This window comes from Dermacentor andersoni, chromosome 1, assembly GCF_023375885.2.
Source record: "Dermacentor andersoni chromosome 1, qqDerAnde1_hic_scaffold, whole genome shotgun sequence".
Taxonomy (NCBI): domain Eukaryota; kingdom Metazoa; phylum Arthropoda; class Arachnida; order Ixodida; family Ixodidae; genus Dermacentor; species Dermacentor andersoni.
Window position 1 is genome coordinate 139,625,764 of NC_092814.1, and position 21,289 is coordinate 139,647,052.

Consider the following 21,289-nt stretch of genomic DNA (forward strand, 5'->3'; position numbering starts at 1 on the left):
GAAAGACAAGGACTTAGATAGACATACACGTAAAGCAGATGCAACAATGTGAGGGAAAACTATTCAACGAGTTATTTGTACGGTTAATTAGTAGCTTTATATATAATTTGCTTTCATCCCTTATGTCTAGTTAATTTGGTTTACCTCTGACTAAAGACTACATGCCAATACGAATCAGTACCATTAAAATGTTTCATATTACAGTATGATGAGCTGTTATAAAACCGTAATGGTCGCTTGTGCCAGCAACGGTGCGTTTCGTTTAAAGACAGGTTCATATGACACATAGGGCCAAACAATGAAATCTTCCTTACCTCAGTAAGGAAGTCTTCATTGCGGTGAGGCTACCTTATGTCACTCTGAAAGCTTCCTTACTGAGGGGCCCTCGGTGAAGGATTCCTTGGTGCTTCCTGAGCATAAGGTACCTCCAAAGCTACCTTACGCCGCTCCTGGCCCTGAACGAGCGCTTCACCTCAATGCTTAACCACGTGACGTTTGCTTGCGCATGCGCGCTGTCGCCCACCTGCGGAGAAGCGCGAGCATGGTACATTTTGCCAGGCATGTTCGTTTCACTCCCGCGTGCGGCATGAAAGCGTTGCTAGGCGTAGCTAGGCGTTGCACGACGCCGGCGTGCCAGCGTTGATGGAGCACATCAAGTTTTGCACTGTAATGCGCTGCTTTTTTAACTTTAGTAAACAAAACTAGAAGAAAGCGTCCACGCTTCTCTATATTAGCTCTTCAATTTAAGGATTATGCGACGATACAACATTTTTTTTATAGAATAATGGTGTTCGCGTAGAGATTTTAAGAGATAATCTCGAACCCAGGCATGCGGCAACCGATCCTTACGTGAGGACGGGTGAAGGGAGCTTTCAGAGTACGCTTGCTTCCTCCATCGGTCCTTCGCTGTAAGGAGGCCTCACGTAAGGTTAGGAAGCGCTCGAAGGAAAGGAACGTTTCATTGTTTGGGCCATACCCTACTTATCAAAATAAAAAACAAACGCGAGAATCCCAAACGATTCCTAAAGTAACAATTGCTGAAACAAAGATACTCGGCTGGACTGCGCACAGCTTTCTGGCGTTAATGCAATATGCCCGTGCTGAAACAACCTGCTCAATATAGTGACTGCAGTTTTGAATAATAACGTTAAGAATTGCAATTTTTTTCCGCTTAGCAGAGTATGCAATGTCTCTTTTCTCCTACTACGAGATGAATACATTATTTGCTACAATTTCAATAGAATGCACATGAATGGGGTGTATTGATAAGGTTGCTTATCAGCTAAAAGATGTTACAATATTTTAGCTGTGTTGATAAGGCTAGAACAAGTGCAATGTCCACTAAAAATTTGAATAATCTGTGCGTTATCTATTAAAAATACCACCAAATGCATAATCCGACTCTTTTTTCTTTTGTAAAGCGCATGTAGCATAGTCTGTGCAAGCCGACGGCAGTAAATGCAACAGTAATGAGAACCGGAACACTTATTACGCACGACAAGAGCTTTATACCATGCACGATTGTCAAAATACGAATCTGCGCAAGTAGCTGCCTAGTGAATAACAGCACGTAAACTACATAGCGCCGAAGCATCCAAAGACGCTTACCGGTTTTCAAAAAGCCAGGAAAATAACTCCTCCTGCTAAACTTCATAAAAAAGACCCCCCCCCCCCCCTCAAAAAAAAAAAAAAAGAAATCTTCCATCTATCATCAAACCCAATGCCTTCAGTTTGAAACGTGTAAGGGTGCTTCCCCGAGCAACTAACTTATTGTTCTCTAATTTTGTCGGCTAAGTTGCAAAGCTGCGAGTGACTGAGCATATTGCAGGTTTCGTGCTCCGAAAGCTTTTGCGGTTGCACATGTTTAGATTTGGTGCCAGGAGCCTTGAAAATACTGATATTTGTACTTTATACGAATACGGTTGCGCATCTACAGCTGATGCACGCCCCCCAAACACGGCCTTTCATCCGAATACGTTAGCATTTATTCAACCATACGTCTCTGTTTGAAAATTCCTCATGCTAACACAATTTCGAGATATATACGTAAAGCGTGTCACGACAATTTCGCTACACATGCGACGCAGCGTTCATGGCAGCCCGATCGAGTGCCACAAAATGAGATCTACCGACACTGGCTGCTAAACACACACAATCCGCTTAGTTGCCGCTTAGTATGAAGGTAAAACATGGTGTATTTACTTTTGTACGCACATCAACTAGTGTGAGCGATCGCTTGCCGTAAAACATTTCATTTAGTAGAAGCGAGAATAAAACCGCGTTATCAAATCATGTAAATGACAAATCGACACTATTCTCGAATCGCCTACACTGCATGCAGCCTGTACGCGCTACGAAATGCGCTCACCTAATCATAAGCTATTGACGGAAAACATCTTTGCTAAAACTTACCGTTCAGTGTAGTTGACGTGTGATGCCACAAAGAAGACACGAATAGACAAACACCAAGGTACAGGCAGACACTGCATACCGCTGCAACAAGCGTTTACGTGCCTGGCGCAGTCGTTGAGAATTCAAATGGACGCGAACAGGTGGCGCGCCGCAGCTGCTGCCATTGCGCATGCGCAGGAGCTCAGGGCGCCGAGGGTATGCGCGCTCCGAAAAGTCAGAGCGCCTTTTCCCCTTTCATTCTTTCTCTCTCTCTCTCTCTCTGCGTACAAACCGCGCGAAACGGGTTGCTTTTCTTTTCCATTTTTCTTTTTTTTTGTCATGGATAAAAGAATTGCGTTGGTGCGTTGTATTAAAAACGCTGTGGGCTAGTGTGGAACTGGAACGAACACTCAGATGAATGCGCTGTTTGTAAAAGCCGTTACAAGGCCCGCCAAGCGCTTGCATTATCGCCAAGCACGATGAGTAATACAGTGCATTTCTGGCATATCGTCCCACGTACAGCCAAATAGGATACCTGCACACCCGTTAGCGCAAAGTTTCTGTTCCAATGATTGGTCAAATAAATCAATACAGTGCTTACGTACACAAATGCTCGGCCGCACAGGCATGCCGCCTGCGGAGGACTGGGTGGGCTCAAAGGATTTGGCACGTATTTTAAGTGAATGATAAACTTTCATGAGTTTATAGTGCAAGATATCAGTCAACGAAAAACCAGCCGATGTTAGTGATGCAGTAATACAGTGCATTTCTGGCATATCTTCCAGCGTACAGCGACATGGGCTACCTGCGCACATGTTAGTGCACATTTTCTGTTCGGATGATCAGTCAAATCAATCAAGTTAACGTCATCACCACGTCACCGCGGGAAGTTTGAAGAGAGAGAGACAGAGGAAAGGGGAAAGGCAGGGAGTTAACCAGAGGGGAATATCCGGTTTGCTGCCCTACGCTGGGGAGAGAGGGGAGGTGGAGGTAAAGTGATAATAAAGTAGAGATAATGAAAGAAACGAGCGTAGACATACAATCACAGTCACTAACTGTCTCCGCATACTGTCACCGCACAGCACAGTAGCACTTGCAGCACTATAAACATCTGTTCAGGCTACAGCCGCTTGTCCAATTCTGTCGCCCTCAAAAACCGCAACAGTGCCCTCGTCGCCCTCTGCTGCGATGGCTTGTGATGGCGGCATATTAAAATAAGTTCCTCTGTGAGAGGTCTTCAGTCAAAGCGCGCTATCGCGATTGCGAGTGATCGTCTCTGTAAATTATAGCGAGGACAGTCACAAAGAAGGTGTTGAAGTCTCCTCGTTACCACAGTCATCACACGAGGAGTCGTCGGCCCATCCGATTCAGAAAGCAAAAGACTTGGTGAAAGCCACCCCTAGCCATCTTCGACAAAGCAGCGTAGCTTCGCAACGGTAGAGTCCAGATGGAATGCAAAGGCGTAGAGAAGAGTCTAGGTTATGCAGCCGGTTGTTTTGAAAACTTCCTGCGTTCCACAAGGAGAACGTGATATCACGGCTGAGCAGTCAAAGTTTTCTAGTGGCATCTGTCCTTGATAACGGTGTCGGCTCCTCTTTGTCCCCTTGAAGAGCCGACCGAGCAGCGTTATCGGCGTGTTCGTTCCCTATGACTCCACAGTGACTTGGAAGCCACTGAAATGTCACGTGGTGTCCTTTCTGAGTCAAAGTATGGATTAGTTCTCCAATCTCAAATACCAGTTGTTCGTGTGGTCCGCGCCGCAGGGCTGATAGCAAAGATTGTAGTGCTGCCTTCGAGTCACTGAATATTGACCATCTTCGAGGTTGTTCTTGGCTGACGAGACGAAGTGCAGCACGAAGAGCTGGAAGTTCCGCAGCCATCGGTGTCGTTGGGTGACATGTCTTGAAACTGATGGTGGTGGCTTTCGCTGGGAAGACCACGGCTCCAGAGGAACACTGGAGAGTTGCCGATCCATCAGTATAAATATGTGCGTGTTCGGCGTACCTCTCGTGCAAAAGGAGCAGAGTTAGTTGTTTACGAGCAGGTGATGACAGCTCAGATTTTTTTCTAATTCCTGGTACGGTGAGGTGCACTGCGGGTCGAGCCAAACACCATGGAGGAATCGATGGCTTCGTTGCGGGGTGAAGCCTGATGGAAGGCAGGTATAATACTCCGAAATCGTAGTACAAAATGATGCCTGCGGCCTTTCTGACGGTAGTGTTGCCAGGTGGTGGGAACGGGCACGGGAAATGTACCTTATGTGCACTCTCAACACTTCCACCGCAATGTGTGTTTGTATGGGTTGATCCCGGGCAATCGCAATAGTCGCTGCTGTCGATGTTCATTTTGGCAAACCAAGACAAACCCTGAGAGCCCGAGCTTGAATAGCCTGTAGAGCACGAATATTTGTGCGGCAAGTGTTGGTCAGTACGGGCAAACTGTATCTCAAGAAGCCCGGAAAAAGAGCCCTGTACAATTACAACATTGCGTGCACTGACATTCCCCAAGTCTTTCCGCCCAGAAACTTGAAAAGTTGGGAGATCGCTGTCAGACGCTGTTTCAAGTAGGTCACGTGCGGGCTCCATGAGAGATCTCTATCAATGATTATGCCAAGAAATTTGTGAGTCTTCTCATAAGAAATTATCTGGAAATTTATTGAGATGGCGTAGGGTGTCATTGGTTTACGAGTGAACGCCATCAGTGCACATTTGTCTGACGAGATTTCAAGACCTTGGTTGCGGAGGTAGATAGCTGTTAGAGTAGCAGCTTTTTGAAGTCGTGCACGTATCTGAGGACGTGTGACACCTGAGGTCCATATACATATGTCGTCTGCGTACATTGACATCTTGATCGCTGCTGGCAGATGATCAGCGAGACCAATGAACGTGAGGTTGAATAGGGTAGGGCTTAGTACACCGCCTTGAGGAACACCTCGGTACGTGTAGTGTCGTGCGGTTTTACTATCACCGGTACACACAAAGAACGATCTCATAAAAAGGTAATAAGAAATCCATTGGAAAACTCGACCACCTAACCCAACCATCTCAATAGCATCAAGGATAGCCTCGTGAGATACGTTATCGTATACCCCCTTGGGATCCAAGAATAAAGCTGCAGATAATCTTTTGCGTGACTTTTGATGCTGGACATACGTAGCGAGATCAACAATACTGTCTACAGAAAAGCGATCGCGACGAAAACCAGCCATGCAATTTGGTAACATGTTGTAGTGTTCCAGGTACCACTCCATGCGGGCAAGGATCATCTTTTCCATTATCTTTCCCACACAGCTGGCAAGCGCTATTGGGCGGTATGAGGTGAGTGCTTCAGGAGAGGGACCAAGCGGCTTGTCTTCCATTCTTCGGGAACCATGCCATCCTGCCAAGGTAAGTTGTAGAGATGTAACAGTTCTCTCCGTGCGCCATCACTCAGGTTGTTCAAGGCGCGGTAGGATATTCCATCTGGTCCCGCTGATGAAGAACGCCTGCATAGAGCAAGAGTCGCTTCTAGTTCCTCCATTATGAAAGGAAGATCCATGTGGCAGTCACGTGAAACAGGGATGTGACTGGGGGCTGGAAAGCCTGGACCGGTTGCTTGGCCAGCGATCCTTGCACAACAGTCTTCTGCAACATCAGCCTCTAGCCGCCTCTGGAAGAGCGCCAGCGCTTTGAATGGGAAGCGTTGTTCAGGGAGGGAACGTAGACCACGTATGGTTGGAAGTGGGAAAGTGGCTTTCGGGGGTCTAGTGACAGGCAAAACCTTGTCCAACGTCGAGATGGCAATCTATCCATGCAACGTTGAAGTGTCTTTTGTAGTCGTCTGGCTCTCCTAAGGTCTTCGATGGATTTTGTACGCCGGTAACGCCGCTCCGCACGACGACGGAGTGCACGAAGTCGCTCCAACTCTATATCCAATTCCGGGTGCTTCGACGAAACCGTGACCGTGCGCGCGGCGTGTGGCATTGCAGACTTGATTGTTTCCTCTAATCCAGAGGACAAGCCCTCTCGACAAGCATCTTCCATGGTAGAAGTGAAATTGGTCCAATCAATTAATCGAATCATGTTCCGTGGTATGGACCTGGACATCCCCATGATGACGAGGTACGTGGGAATATTATCACTCCCGTGTGTCTCGATATCCGAAAACCATTTAACACACCTTGTGAAAGAGCTGGAGACGAAAGCTAGGTCAAGACAACTGCCATAATTCACGCCTCGTCTAAACGTTCGGCTGCCGTCATTCAGGAGTGAAAGGCCGTGGTTGCAGGCGAAGTTTGCAAGTCTTCGCCCTCTTGCATTTGTCCTTGTGCTTCTCCATGCTATATGGTGCGCATTAAAATCTTCTATGATGACATATGGAGCAGGGCACACCGACAAGATGTTCGTTAATCGTTCGGGATCAATAATACTTGAAGGCGATATATAAGCGCCGACAAGTGTAAACGTGAGTTTGGCCTTTTTAATTGATAGGCAAATATATTGATTGTCATTGGGAGGCGGAATTGGCTGGCGAACATATGTCGGTTCTCGACTAATCAAAACGATGACTTTGCTAGATGCACCAGATGTTACGGACATAACAGCCTCGTATCCCGATAATCTGACTAGTTTTCGCACGTTAGGTTCACATATGACAATGATTGGGAACAAATTAGTATATATTTACTGACGAAAGTCTGAAAGGCGTGACTTTAGTCCTCTTGCGTTCCATTGGATCATTCATGCTGCCTTGACTTTTTCTCGAAAGGATGGGCGATGGTTGGCCATGTCTCTATTCGAGGGACTCAAGCACTGGGCTTGAGGCGTCCAGTACTTTCAGTGCACTTCGAGCAGACGTAGTTCCAAGGTTCGACAGGATCACTCAAATGGCATCTATGAGGGGACGGAGCATTGAAATGACTTGACGATCTGCTTTGGGCCTGTTATCAGCGGCAGGAGTAGGCTCTCGAGCGGGCTTGACAATCTCTGGTTCTGTGGGAGGTTGCTGGCTCGGAAGCTCAGGCCATTCTTCCTGAGACAGATTCCTTTCAGCCGACTTTCTTGCGCTGTTCAGATCGTTTTTGGCCTGATTGGAGAATTTGGGTGCTACATTGGAAGGGTCCCTCTCCTTTCGTGTCTCTGCCTTTTTTAAAGAGGTTCGGTGACGCCGATGCCGACGCCTACGCCGGATCATTTCAGAGCCTCCCTGTGTGTCGAATTGTCCCGAACCATTTGCTTGAGAACAGCGACCTCTTTTGTGATGCGAGGGCAGTCCCTAGACGAGGCAACATGGCAACCATTACAGTTGCCGTACTTTATGACAGCAGCCCGGCACATGTCCTCCGCGTGAGGTTCAGCACACCGGGGACACAGTAAGGAGTTTGGACAGACCCCCTTGACATGTCCAAGCCTATAGCACTGATGGCATTGAAGAGGCTTTTGTACGAAGGGCCGAACAGGATGTCGCAAGTGACCGACTTTGACGTGAGATGGTAGGCAATCTCCTTTGAAAGTCAGTTTGAGGCAGCGCGAAGTTCCAAGGCGGCCCACACACGTGATGACAACACCCTCACTTGCTGGTTTGACAAGGATAGGCAAGTACGCGTTGGGAATGGAGACGTCAATGTCATAAATTACACCTGCTGTGGATGCATCATCCATCGGGATATAGGAACGCACTTTGATGCGCCCTAGCTCCGAGATTTGCTTCAGTTTTTCGAGCGCACTCCCGTTGGAAACATCGATTGCGAGGACATTTTTGCGTGTATTTATCCGAATGTCCTTAATTTCATTCGGCACGACCCCTTCCAAGAAAACAGATAGTTCTTGCCTGTTTAGCAGTCGGATGTTGCTTGAGGGTTCCTCGGGTACGAACACGATAGCGTGAGGCCAGCGTTCTGGCTTTGACTTCAGAATCGCCGTGCTCGCTTGCGTTGATGTATTCGCGTTTACAGTCCTCCTTTTGGCCCTCTTTTTGCGGGCAGTGATGAAGCTATCATCTGACGAGTCTTCATCCGACACGGAGTACAGCTCAGTGTCCTCGGTGTCACTGAGCACGCTTCCTCTCTTCCTCGTGAGGGACGGCCTTGATGACCTCTGGCCAGGAGGGCCCCTGGAAGGCTCCGCTAGTCCATGGCGACAAGACCGGGAGCCGAGGCACCAGGAAATTCCGAAGGTTTCGCCAGAAACCAGAGAACACCCCCCAGATAGAAGCGTTCTAAGAAAAAGACACTTCGTCGTCGTCCGGGAAGTTTGAAAAGTTTAAGGTCAGTACACCGTGTGGTTGCACTAACGCGAACTAAACCCTCGTGTCCAGAAAAGCTGGATACGATTTACTCTGTTATCATGGTCCACTCCCCTCTGTAAGGCCTCCGGACCTTGAGAATATAAATAAATAAATAAATAAATAAATAAATAAATAAATAAATAAATAAACCACTCGGTAACACAGGTCGCTGAGTAAAGCCCTGCACGGGCACGGGCCCCGGCCGGCCCGGCACGCGGATCGGGCCGGGTCGTCCGAAGCGTCATTCGGCGGGTCCGCGCCTGACCCTGGCTTAAAGCAGTGGGTACGGGCCGAGCTCGGGCTTGAAGTCACGGGCCCAGGTAGGACTCGATCCCACTCATTAAAGGGCCCAAGTGGCACATACAAGCACACGCGAACGTTATGCATTGGATGGCAAAGGCATTCTGTGGCGAGCTGAAGTGACAAATACAAAGAGCTGGTTCTTAGTATACCGTTGTAAAGAAAATAGAAAAACAGGTCAAGTTCTGATTTATTTTTCCACAAAAACGAATATTTTTCCCGCGCAAGAAAAAATAAATTATACAAAAGAATCTCTTTTCGGACAATTTCGCTGTTACCGCTTTTGTGATTGCACGATTACCAATCTCGGTACTGTTATAGTATTTTAGCGCAAACGCAAGTGGTGTCTCTTTCTACTTATGCGTTTATTTTATGCTGTGTGTCCGTGAATTCGACTGTTTGTGTGAATTCATGAATTTGTGAATTCGCATGCTCAATGACCTCATAAGATCTAATCGTACGATCAAGGTAAATGCAAGCGCCCCAGCGGAAGAATAACAGCTCAGGCAATGGGCCAGAACACTGAATGGACCAGAACACTGATAAAGATTTCGGTGTGTATTGCTTGTACACTATAGCTGATTAGAGGCCGAGTAGGTAACGCTGACACATACGATACAACCTGTAAGTAGCGAACGAAATTTTATTGCAGCTGGATATGTGCTCCAAGAAAGAAGCACATGCTGTTCTTGCACAAGAACATGTCGATTGTTGCCTTTTGCTGGCCTTCGCACAGTCCTATTCTTGTGGCATTGTTTTTGGGGGAAGTCTTTTTGTATGACTGCGTGTTATTTTAGGCGTATTTTTTATCCTTGTTTCATAAAAAAAGGAGTAATCTTTAATCTTGTGTAGCCGGAAGCATGGTGTGTGACTTGATTATATAATTTATATTGTACGTCGTGATTACGTTTCGTGTTGAAGTTAGAATATGAACGATTTATATTTAATCTGATTTTTCTTGCTTTCACCATATATAACATCACGCTTTTTTACCTTGCTGCAACAAACTATTAATCATGAGCCTCTTTTATGAATTTGCATAATCATTATTGTTTCCAACGTGAAGTGTAGACAAGAGCATTAAAGAGAATGTCCTGGGTTTGCTTCTATGCGCTTCTTCATATTAGTTGTCCACTTTGTTTAAAAAAACATTTTGCTGCGTTTTATTGTCGCTATACTTTTATTGTAATAACGTTTCATGTACCGCACAAGCAACGTTTCATTTAGGTTCTGGCGTACTATGTGCCAAAACCATGATATGATTATGAGGCACGCCGTACATAGTGGAGACTGGATTAATTTCGACCACCTGGAGTTCTTTAACGTGCACCTAAATCTAAGTACACCGGGTGTTTTTAGATGTTCCCCCCATTGAAATGCGGCCGCTGTGGCCGGGAATAAAACCTGCGACCTAGAGCTTAGCAGTACAACAGCTTAACCGCTGATCTATCACCCCGGGTAAAGGAAAATTTCGATGCCTGTACACACCCAATTTTCCGCCTGATTGCCCTCTAAAAAGGGCAAGGCGCAAATCATCATCATCATCATCATAATCATCATCATAAAATTTCCTCCAGCGTGTCCGGGGCGGGCCCGGTCATGCCCACGCGGGCCCTGGCTAAGCTTAGCGGTAAACGCCTGGGCCCGGGTAGAGCCAGGGCTTGGTATCACGGGTGCGGGCTGGGCTCGGGCTTCATGAAGCGGCCCCGGGCCGGGCCCGGGCCAAAACATCAGGCTCGTGCAGTGCTCTACCGCTGAGTATGTGCCACTTAGTGCGTGGCAAGCGAGAGAACAATTCTCAGCGTTCGCGGTCACCAGCGGGCCGCGCTTCTCATCTAGAAGGCCACGCACGGTCTTCGAAGCAGTGTCAATAGATAGCACAGCATGTCCAGAAAGAAGCACGAGAGAGGAGCCCGGTGGCCGCATGGCACCGCACCGGAGCGCCATTCATTTCGGAGGCCACGCGCAGACTTCGCGGCGGCGGCGCTAGATGGCCCTGAATGTTCTTAGGGAAACGCAAAAGCAGAGTCCCGCTGCAGCATACATGCCTCTTACTTAACTCGTTTATACGGTGGCAATGCGTTGTATTGCTATATTGATTCAATGCTAACGCATAAACGTCGACACTCATCGTTAGACGGGTGCAGCCGCAACCTCTTTAATATTAAAGAAATCTAATAAAGCTAACGAAAGATAAACAGGACGCACCTGTGACAACACTGTGACAACAATGAGACATAGTCATTGCCAGATGGAATCTATAATACCTTTAACAATTACTTTTGTTACCAGTTACATTTAGTCACTACTCCATAAGATGCGATTTGAATGATGTATTATATAAACCATTTCTTTATTACAGGGAAAAAGTACGAAATAACCTTGCATTTTCCTAACACTTACTATGTTTTAAATAGCCTGCCCACGCAGGCATTTATTTGGCCCAAGAGGCATTTCTACAGTTTCATTTATTTTATTTTATTGTACCCTCAAGACCGAAGTATTACAGAGGGGAGTGGGTAATATAGGTACAGTTGTAGCTAATATAATCAATGTAACACTTTTAGTGACGTATGTATAGCTAAATAAAATAAACTAATGTTATACTGCTGCCGACGTAAAAAGTTAAAGAAAGAAATGGCCGTTACAATTTTAATGTTTTCATTTTCCAGTTCTCCAAGCCATAGAACACATACAATATTTATGGCATGTTGTATAGTGTGAATGGGGATGCGCGACTGGATGCGTGACGTTAGCACTGATGTTGTTTTCCCCACATGGCTCCTGTAATCCCGCTTCTCCGCGTGACTCCAGAGCGGCGGTCGGTGGAGTTACAGAGTAGTACGAGAGATGGCGCGAGTGTTGCGCAGCTGACGCCACCTAACGGCGTGGTTACTTGGGTGCAAAAAGGAGAAGGCTTTTCCTCTTTGGCTCGGGCTGGGGAAGCGGCGCGGACATTCCGCGCGTGTCTCGATCCATGCTATGCGAGACCTTCTCGCGAGGCCTAGGAGCAGTACACCGCAGTGGACGAACACGATCGTTCGAACGCGCCACAGTTCGCATGACCGTAAACGCGAACGATCAGGCATTGCCGTCCAGCATGGGGAGAACATATTCGCTCGATATCCAGTCGTGGTGAGTCGGACTTGTCAGATTTGTCGCGCGCCCATCGGCATGTTCTGTGGATAATAATTTGGCTAGAAAGTATAAGTCTATGAGAGGTGCAATAAATGCCCTTGCGATTGTTTGCATTACTGTGTTGACATTCCTTTGCACCAAAGGTACGCGTGAGACCCCCAGAATAGTAAGCCATGCAGAAGGTGGAGCTAAGGTCAGTATCCATGAAACAAGCGTGATCATTTGTACATTCAGCCGAATTCTCTTGGGCCAATATGAGCTTGTCAATGTAAGCAATGTATGCAGTCTCAAATGTGTACTGCTTTGTCATCGCAATGAGTGAAATTCCCGAATGGGAAGTTTGTGGATCCGAAAACATAACTACAGACCTTCTCTGTGAATGTTCTCGTTTTATTGTGCACAGAACAGCGCTCTGTACCACGCTGGACAAACTCGACAACTGTCCCTTCACGTAAAGCGGAACTCTTGACCCCTGATCCCACAGAGCGTCAGCGCAAGTTGCTTTAGAAACACGGGTAAGTTTTCTGAAAGCTTCAACACTACGTGAAAGACAGCGATCGTTATCAGGTGCCTCATTTTGTTTTGGCAGACGGATCTTTTGCTTGTCTTTGTTTTCTTCTCTTTTCTGTCCTTCCCTCATGTAGAGTGTGCAAGCCGACACTTAATCTGGTTAACCTCTGTGCCTTTCGTTTCCTATACCTCATTTATATGCATATCCTGTCTCTCGATCTTTAATGTCGTTCTAGAAAAAATACACATTTGAGATTAGATTAACTGCAAAGAGAAAGAAGATGAGCTAGTCAGGAAGAAAAATTTCGAGTTTGTAAACGGACAACGTCTGGCGGCACATATTTGAATTTTCTATTTAGCGCAATTCTTGCTCGCAGTGCCTTTTTGGTAGTGTCTTCACAGAAGTGACCATGGTTATTCTATTGCTGTGTGGAACGGACAGCACACTACCCTATCCATTAAACCATATAGTAAATGCGAACTAACTTAAGGCCACCTAGCGGAGTGGTCGTTAACTGGGCTTGTCTGGCACTTCCTGCCTGTGAATAGGCGCGCTGCGGACACTGCGCGTCTGCCACACAGCGCGAGCTGGATGCTTCTTCAGAGTGCTGAAAGACTCTTAACGTTGCCTGGAAGTTTCGAAGAGGGCTGCAAGTGGCACTGGAGTTCTTTCACAGGTTTTCGCGCGCACCGGAGTTTTCTTCTCAGGATCACGTGGAAGCCTCTTAATTTATTGAGGAGGTCGCGGGCCCCATTACTGCTGCTCGCAGTAATTGAATTAAAGAAAACAAAGCGTCCCTAAGGGCTTTTCTTTTTTTTTCTCGAAGCTCGCATTTGGCGATAGTGCGATTTCGCCCATTTGGTTGAGCCAAATGATATGGCCAATATTGCTTCCGCGTCAAATAACAGGTAAAATTAGCCATTTGCATTGGCGTAGAAAGGAGGGGGGTTGGGAGGTTGAACTCCCCCTCCTGCAAGGCTAATCTCACCAGTAGCCTACAACCACTCAACTCAACAACTCCCCTTCCCTCGAAATTTTCTGACGAACCGCCCCCCCCCCCCCTTTCCACGGAACAGAAAGTTTCAGGAGGTGGGCTCCGAATGAGCGAGATGGATGAAAAGGAAAGTCCGAAGCGGGAGAAGGGGGCTGTCATGTCACCGTACCAAGAACATAAGTTTATCCAGTTTGCCCATAACTGCTGTTGTGTCTATAGTAGTAGTGTGTCCTTGCCTTCTCACGTGAACTTTTCCCTATCCCCCCCCCCCCCCCTGTATGGGAACTGTGAACGAAGAGTGGCAAGGTTGTTAAACACTCGTTTCGCGACTGCGTCGGTCCTACCCATTCTATGCCTCCTCTCCCTCATCTACCATTCTATCCAACTTCTTTCTGGACTTGGATATATTAGAAAGGTAATCGCTGTAATTTCTGCAGTGGTTTTGCGGGAGGTCACGGATAATTACTACTGTCAAGAGGCTAAGTGGCGATCGACGCCCAGGGTCCTCCAGATAGGATTGTGCATATTCGACGTTGTGCAAAGACTCAAACGAGTTTCTCGCGTCTTATTTCTTCTCTGCCACGTCCCTTACATGTATATACACGGTCTGAACAGTCGATGTGTGCAAACATTCGAAAAAGAAAAGTTTCGCTTTAAAAGAACGCTGATTTGCACCCGGCAAAATATATGAATGACAGGGGTAGTGGGCCAGGGAAGCTAACAAACCGCTACAACAAACAGGTGGGAGGGCAAGGAGGAGAATGGCCTTGAGGTCCACGCATAAAAAGAAATATAGTAACGTTAGCGGCTGTCGCGCCGTTCAACAAACCGGTGAACATTGAAGAGTGTGACAGTGACTAACGAAAATAATGTTAAGAAGGGGAGCGGAGTGATGCATACGAGGCGGGGGGACACGCATAAAAGGCGTCAAGAACGAAGTTGGCGGATAATTATGGACATAGGGAGAGCGTATCGTCACTGCCCGATCGCTCAACCCCAGACATACATTGTCAGTCGCCTAGCTGAGGCTCACCCACCCCGTGGTAACACGCGCTGCTTGCTGCGGAGAGCGCATCCTAACTAAACGCCTCGGAAACTTTCAGAATAGACTGGTGTCAGGAGACACAACGCTTTCAAATCTCTCGGAGCTACTGTCCCTCATTTTACTACGGACAACAGATGCCGTAATTCTCACAAAGGCTTCTAAAGAGGAAGCAGCCCTGCTTCGGACTGTCTGCCTCGTCAGTTCCCGAGTGTGAACAAATAACAATATGCGTCGCGTGATGAGTACAATACCAAGACCGCAAGTTATTTCCAAACATCTCTTCAAACAAGTCGGACAGCTGGTCAGCAAAAGTGAGAAAAACTTGCATCATATGATACTATCGAAGTTCTAGCGCAAAGTTTCGCTCCTTAATTTTTAAATCTAGAATAATATAGCATGCCCATAACACCGAAAGCGCAATTGAATGATAGGAAACTTGCAAAATAGTGCCCGCCCTCTTCCGTACGTAGCCGTGGCCGTACCACTCATTAAAAGATCTGGCTGCTAAACAACAGTGATTTCTACTGTTACCTGAAGTGCAACAAGTCTGGCCTGCAAAGCAGAAGAAACACGACAGTGTGCTGTCTTGTTTTTATATGGCCGTCTTTAGCGCTGTTTATATTTCCAAGTCCTGTACCAGCTCGGTTATCGGCATACATTACATGAATGCATCAATTTGCAAACAAATTTTATATTTTTTTAATATCATCAGCTTTGAATATAGCTTAAGAATGATAGCTTAATTTGATGCGAAGTTGCTGCAAAACGTGCATACTCGCTGTTAAAGCATCCTTGTCCGAGGAGTTTACCTTTGCGTGGTCCACAACCTCCATATATATATATATATATATATATATATATATATATATATATATATATATATATATATATATATATATATATATATATATATATATATATAGAGAGAGAGAGAGAGAGAGAGAGAAAGAGAGAGAGAAGGAGAGGACGAAGTGGTAGATGGCCGAAAACACCCCAAAATAAATTTCTGTCTACGCCACTGGCCATTGAAAAGTCCCAAAAATAACCCTCGCGATTTAATTTAGGCCAAATATTCAATTGCAATATTGAAGGCAGCCCAGTTTTAAGGGCTTGCTAATTAGAAGTCTTAGCCCTAGAACAGTTTTTTATAAATCGGTTCAAGGTATGTGTGCCGCAACGCACCAGCGTTCCGTAAATGATTTTTTCAACAACCCATCTGTAATGCACGCACAGCGGGAAAGAAATGCCTGGAACGCATGCCTATTTCATGGCTCTCATCTTGAAGATGAAAACCTGGAAACGCGTGCTGTTTCATCTATATCGAATAGGCACGCCTTCCTGTGTGATTGACTTAAACGGCACACTTGCAATATGTGCCGTAGAAACTTATACTTTAAAGGCCAAATTGTCTAATTCATCTAATTGTATACTGAAACTTACCGTGCAGAACTTGTCTGCTTCCTGGATTATTCCAGCTGAAGAGTAGGAGTTTTGCTATCGGCACACGGCATTGTTAAAAATTGAGATCGATTTTTTTTATGATGCGGTATACAGAGTGCCCAGCTAAAACGGAAAGAAGTTAAAAAAATATATGAATAGTGTTACGCCCACAAAACTAAGTACATCTTGTAGAGTCAAGCTTGAAAGTCACCGTTAAATTGTTGATGAAATTGCAGAATTATGTGTAATAGATTATGGAACTCGTTACTTACTTTTCTAATTCACAATATGTCAATTAAAAAGTTCTAGGAAGGTATATTAAGCATAGAATTGGGATGTTTTCAACTTAGCGTGCTTAATTTCATGAGCTGAAGAAGGAAACCTGCCGAACATGAAAAATACCACGTTGTTACATACACATGCATGCGCGCTAAATAGAAGCACCCTTATGTAGGCTCACTGGGTACGACGGTCAAATTGGTGCTGGTTCCGTACCAACAACAAGGACAGGGCCACTCGTTAGAACAAAGCCATCTAGGCCGCGATCTTGTAGCGATGCCTTTTCCGATGCTATAGCTTCTCTCGCTTTTCGGACTGCATCAGTGGTCGGTGTGACGCTCCCCCAACGTTATCGATGACTACGTTTACATGAACTCGACAGGATTGTAAATCTTCTTAATTGAAGGCCCACGTTGCTGGTGCTGATGGTGTACGTTGTTGCGTAATCGCGTGCTAGTTTTCATGTTTTGCGGGTTTTCTTATTCCGCTGAAAAATCTTAAGCACACTAATTGTATATCGCTGAAACATCCCACATTTTTATGTCTACAACTTCTTAATTGACGTACTGTCAATTGGGCCAGAATTTAACGAATTATCTAATTAATTGCAGTTAACTTTATCAACAAAAAATTTCTGGTCGCTTGTCAACCTAACTGCGAGCAGTATGTATACACCTATTTTGTGCCAAACGATCCACCTTTTTTAAGAGCTTGGTCCATATTTACCGCGATAACATAAGCCTGAACATTAATTCTCGATGTTAGGCGGTTTCAAGTTATTGTGCGAAGTTGCCCAAAATTTTCCTGTGTGATTTCCTTATTTCCTTCAAGTTTTCTTTTATGAGCACAGCAGTTATTATATGGTAGAGAAAGAGATTTTTAACGCCCACCTCGCAAAATAAATAAATAAATAAACAATGGCGAAAGGGCTTCTCTTTGACAGCAGATTGGGAAAAAGATGCTCACGATGGATGAAGCTTTAGTTTCTAGCTTCCTTACGGGAACGTTCTTCTTTTCTTCTTTTTTTTCGTGTTGCATCAAATCGTCATATTAACGTCAAATTTCAGGCACCGATTTTATATTGAACCAACGCAAATGTCACTGTCTTGCGCATTCCTCGAGTTATAATTGTTGCGGATATTTCTCGTTCCTTGGATAAGCGGAAGAAAAATGCTATCCCTCGGTGTGTTTGCGCAAAAAGCGATTGAAGGGAAATGGGCGTGGGCTGTTGATGGCATTATCTTACTTTACGAAAAGACCGGCAATTGTTGCTACATCCATAATTTAATTTCGCTTCCAGTTGTGTTCACTGGCACATTATATGTAAGTTTAACCATGGCACTCGTTTTTCTGAACGCCTTTATCTGAAAGCTTCATTTTATTAGAGTTTTGATCAGAACACGTGTTTATCTTTACCGCACTTTTCTGAAGGCTGTTGGGTCTGGATCCACCTAACGGGCGTCAATGCTTCTACTCAGATCACGATAAAGACCATTCAGCGCTTGTAATAACTTACAACAGACATCGTTCTCATTGTGACCATCAATTCAAGCACTCTACACGGAGACTCAGAGCCAAGGTTACACTCTCAAGAATGCCAACTTGTGCAATAGTTGGCTCTTGCTATCACCTGAAAGTTCTGCAGCCGGCGACGGACCCCGGTTCGGGTGTTGAAATATCAAGGAAAAAATGGCAAGATTCACCTGACCCAACTAGCAGATAGTAGGACTTGCTGCTATTTGGCAGTAAGTACAAGGAGGACAAAGGAATTGAAGGAAACAACTACCCGCCACGTTAACGAAGTGGCTATGGCATTGCGCTGCTGAGCTCAAGGTAGTGGGTACAATCGTGGTCACGGCGACCGCATTGCGATTGGAACGAAATACAAACTCATGCTTAGGAGCACGTTAAAGAACCCCAAGTGGTCAAAATTATTACGTAGTGATCCACTACGTCTTGCCTCATAACCGGATCGTGGTTTTGGCATACGAAACTATAGAAATTCATGTAACGTTTTTCTAATAAAACAACAAAGTAATTCAAACGTAGCGCAGTCCTACAGGGGAAACTACGCCTGCAACAAAGGACAAAAGGCGTACACGTTGAAACTTACCAACATATGTTGTTTTTAGATAATTTTAGCATTTTTTAGTTTTGTCAGACTATACGGTGAAAAGTATTGCAGTTGTACCCACAGGGCGAGGGCCCTGTGTATCATGGAACGCGGAACTTCACTGCGTTGGCATATGAAAAAGGAATAAGGTGAATAAATCGCCCATGATCGATGTGGTTTTCATATCGATTGTTCGAAAGAAGAACACGCCCTTGGTACCATGCGATAAAACACTTACCCCACGGACGGAAGGAATCATTCATCGTTCATGCTGCAATAGACAATCGTTTAAATAAAGAACAGGGATGAACACACGCACACATACACACGCACACACACACACACGCACGCACACACACACACACACACACACACACACATACACACACGCACACACACACACACATATATATATATATATATATATATATATATATATATAGTTGAAGAAACGGAGCACACTTACGAAAATTGCATCTTTAAAGATGCATTAAAGATGCCATTTTCGTAAGTGTGCTCCGTTTCTTCAACTCCCTATGCACCGGACCTACGGAACTTTTCCTTGTATTATATATATATATATATATATATATATATGCCCGATTCAAAACTTCTTCTGCAAGGACAATCCCTCTAGGGTTGGTTTACGAAACTTGATTGGTTTGGAGGAGGTAAGTCCAACTCATCATGATTCATGGTATATCGCAGGTAAACAAGGCTGCATCACAAATCAACCTATAGCGCCCATATACAGAGAGCGTCACATGGCACGGACTATTCATCGCTCCAGGCGGTTAACGACTAAAATAAAAGGTAGGACCCAAAACCTCAGGACTTAGCGTGCTCTCGCTATTCCTGCAGTGGCCCACTATTCATTCCTCACCGTTTATTTGATAACGTGTTGCGAATGCGCGCTCATAGAACGTTACTGAATGCGCATTTGTTTATCACGTTTAGCGGTGCTTAAATTCGATCAAGCAATGGAGAACGGAAATCAACAGGCATCCGCTTCTACGTTGCTACATGGACTCATAAAATGCCATGAATTGCACTGTTTTTTCGTAGTTATTGGAGTAACAGATACATTACCGCAGAACTACATGTTAAATTTAACTTCCAACAATTTCATTAAACAATCTCGTGAGAGAATTTACACAATAGACGCGTCATGCGCCGATTCGAGTCGTTCACACTGCTGTGTGATGCGCTTCATTGAGGCGGAGAAAATAATAATTATACCAGTAGCTACGAACTTTAAGATACCGGGATGAATGCTACGTGTTTCGCGTGCGCATGCTGGTGTGCTTAGTACGAAACCAAGCAGACATGTAAAAAAAAAGGAAATATGAAAAGCCATAACGCACACCGCTTAAACGCCTTACAGAATTATAGAGTTTGCACAATAAAAGAAAGAAAGAAGGGAAAAATTCGAGAAAGACCTATAGCCACCAATACACATTTGGCACCTTTTATCGCCATTGCTTCTGTTATGGTGAAAATAGACGCGCCCAAAGATTTAGTTGTACAGCAAAGCGTGCTCATGGTGCTCCTACACGATCCACTCAACTTTCATATTTTTCTTGGGCAAAAATACCAAGATAACAAAGCAAGTTGAATAGTAATACTAGCGGCAGATGACAACAAGGGGAAGGGGTCGTATTTTGTTAAGATTAGTTTACACTACCGTCCTCTGTGCGTTTTGTCAGTGGCTCGCACAAAACTGCGCCTCTGCTGTCGCCGCGATCGCCCACTAGGTGGAACGCATGCTAAGAATTGTCTGAAATGAGAAGAAAAGATTCCTAACAAATAGAAAGCTTTTGTGTGCCATTTCCGAATACGGCGCAAAAATTTTCTACGCGAACAGCGAACACTGTGCTCCATGGCTGCTGCGCAGTTCGGCACAGTGACGTGGAGAGCCGGTGATGCTCTCAATAAAATTACGGAGGTTTAACTACTTTATGCTTATGCATCTTTGAATGGTAGTTTCAGAAAGCTCTAAAGCCCCTTAAGAAGGTCATGGTCTATTTCGGACGGTTTAAACATAGTAGCTCCGACTACATTCATTATGGTCCGTTACGATCACCTTACACCGAATCAGAGCGAAGAAACGCGGTCCTAATATCGGCGCCAGGAGCAGCCAAGAAATCTGGTCGGCTTCCGGTCAATGGCTCCGCCCGTTCCTGTGGTTGCGCTGGCGAAGAGAGACGCTCGACCTGTTGATATGCCGCCATCGACGCCACCTTTCACATCTAAATTCATTCGGCGCTTGAGGCGGAGCTGGCCTTGTTACCAAAAGTTGACCTCAGCTATCGCTTCTTTCCCTGTCCCTTCTCCAAAAAGCAGCAGGCCGTTCGGTTGATGAAGGGTATCTTCTACATGGATTCAGAGTCCCCCCAGAATCGGTCCGCTTGGATTCAGAGGGTCACAGCGACTATTCGAAGATGCCACTAGTTTCGTGGTGTGCATGGTGCTGATTGTGGTCACTAATGTTCTGCGTAAAAGCTAAACGTGAGCGTTTGCGTTGCTTTAGGTACTCTCCAGATAGTAGAAACGTGGCTAACTTTCCTAACTTTTGTTTGGAGGAAGCTGCGACAGTCGAGCATATTTAGCGAAACAAGCGAAACAAGGGCAAATCTTACAGATTGTACACCGATACCACGGTTCCTGCAGCGCCTACCGGACAGCAGACGGATTCTTTCCTTTATGCATTGTGAACTGCCATGTCTAGACTCAGCCACAGTGCAGCATCAACAGGTCGTCGGACTTATTACTGCGATGCTTCGTAGGAATGCAGCGGCTTTGGCCCGATACCAG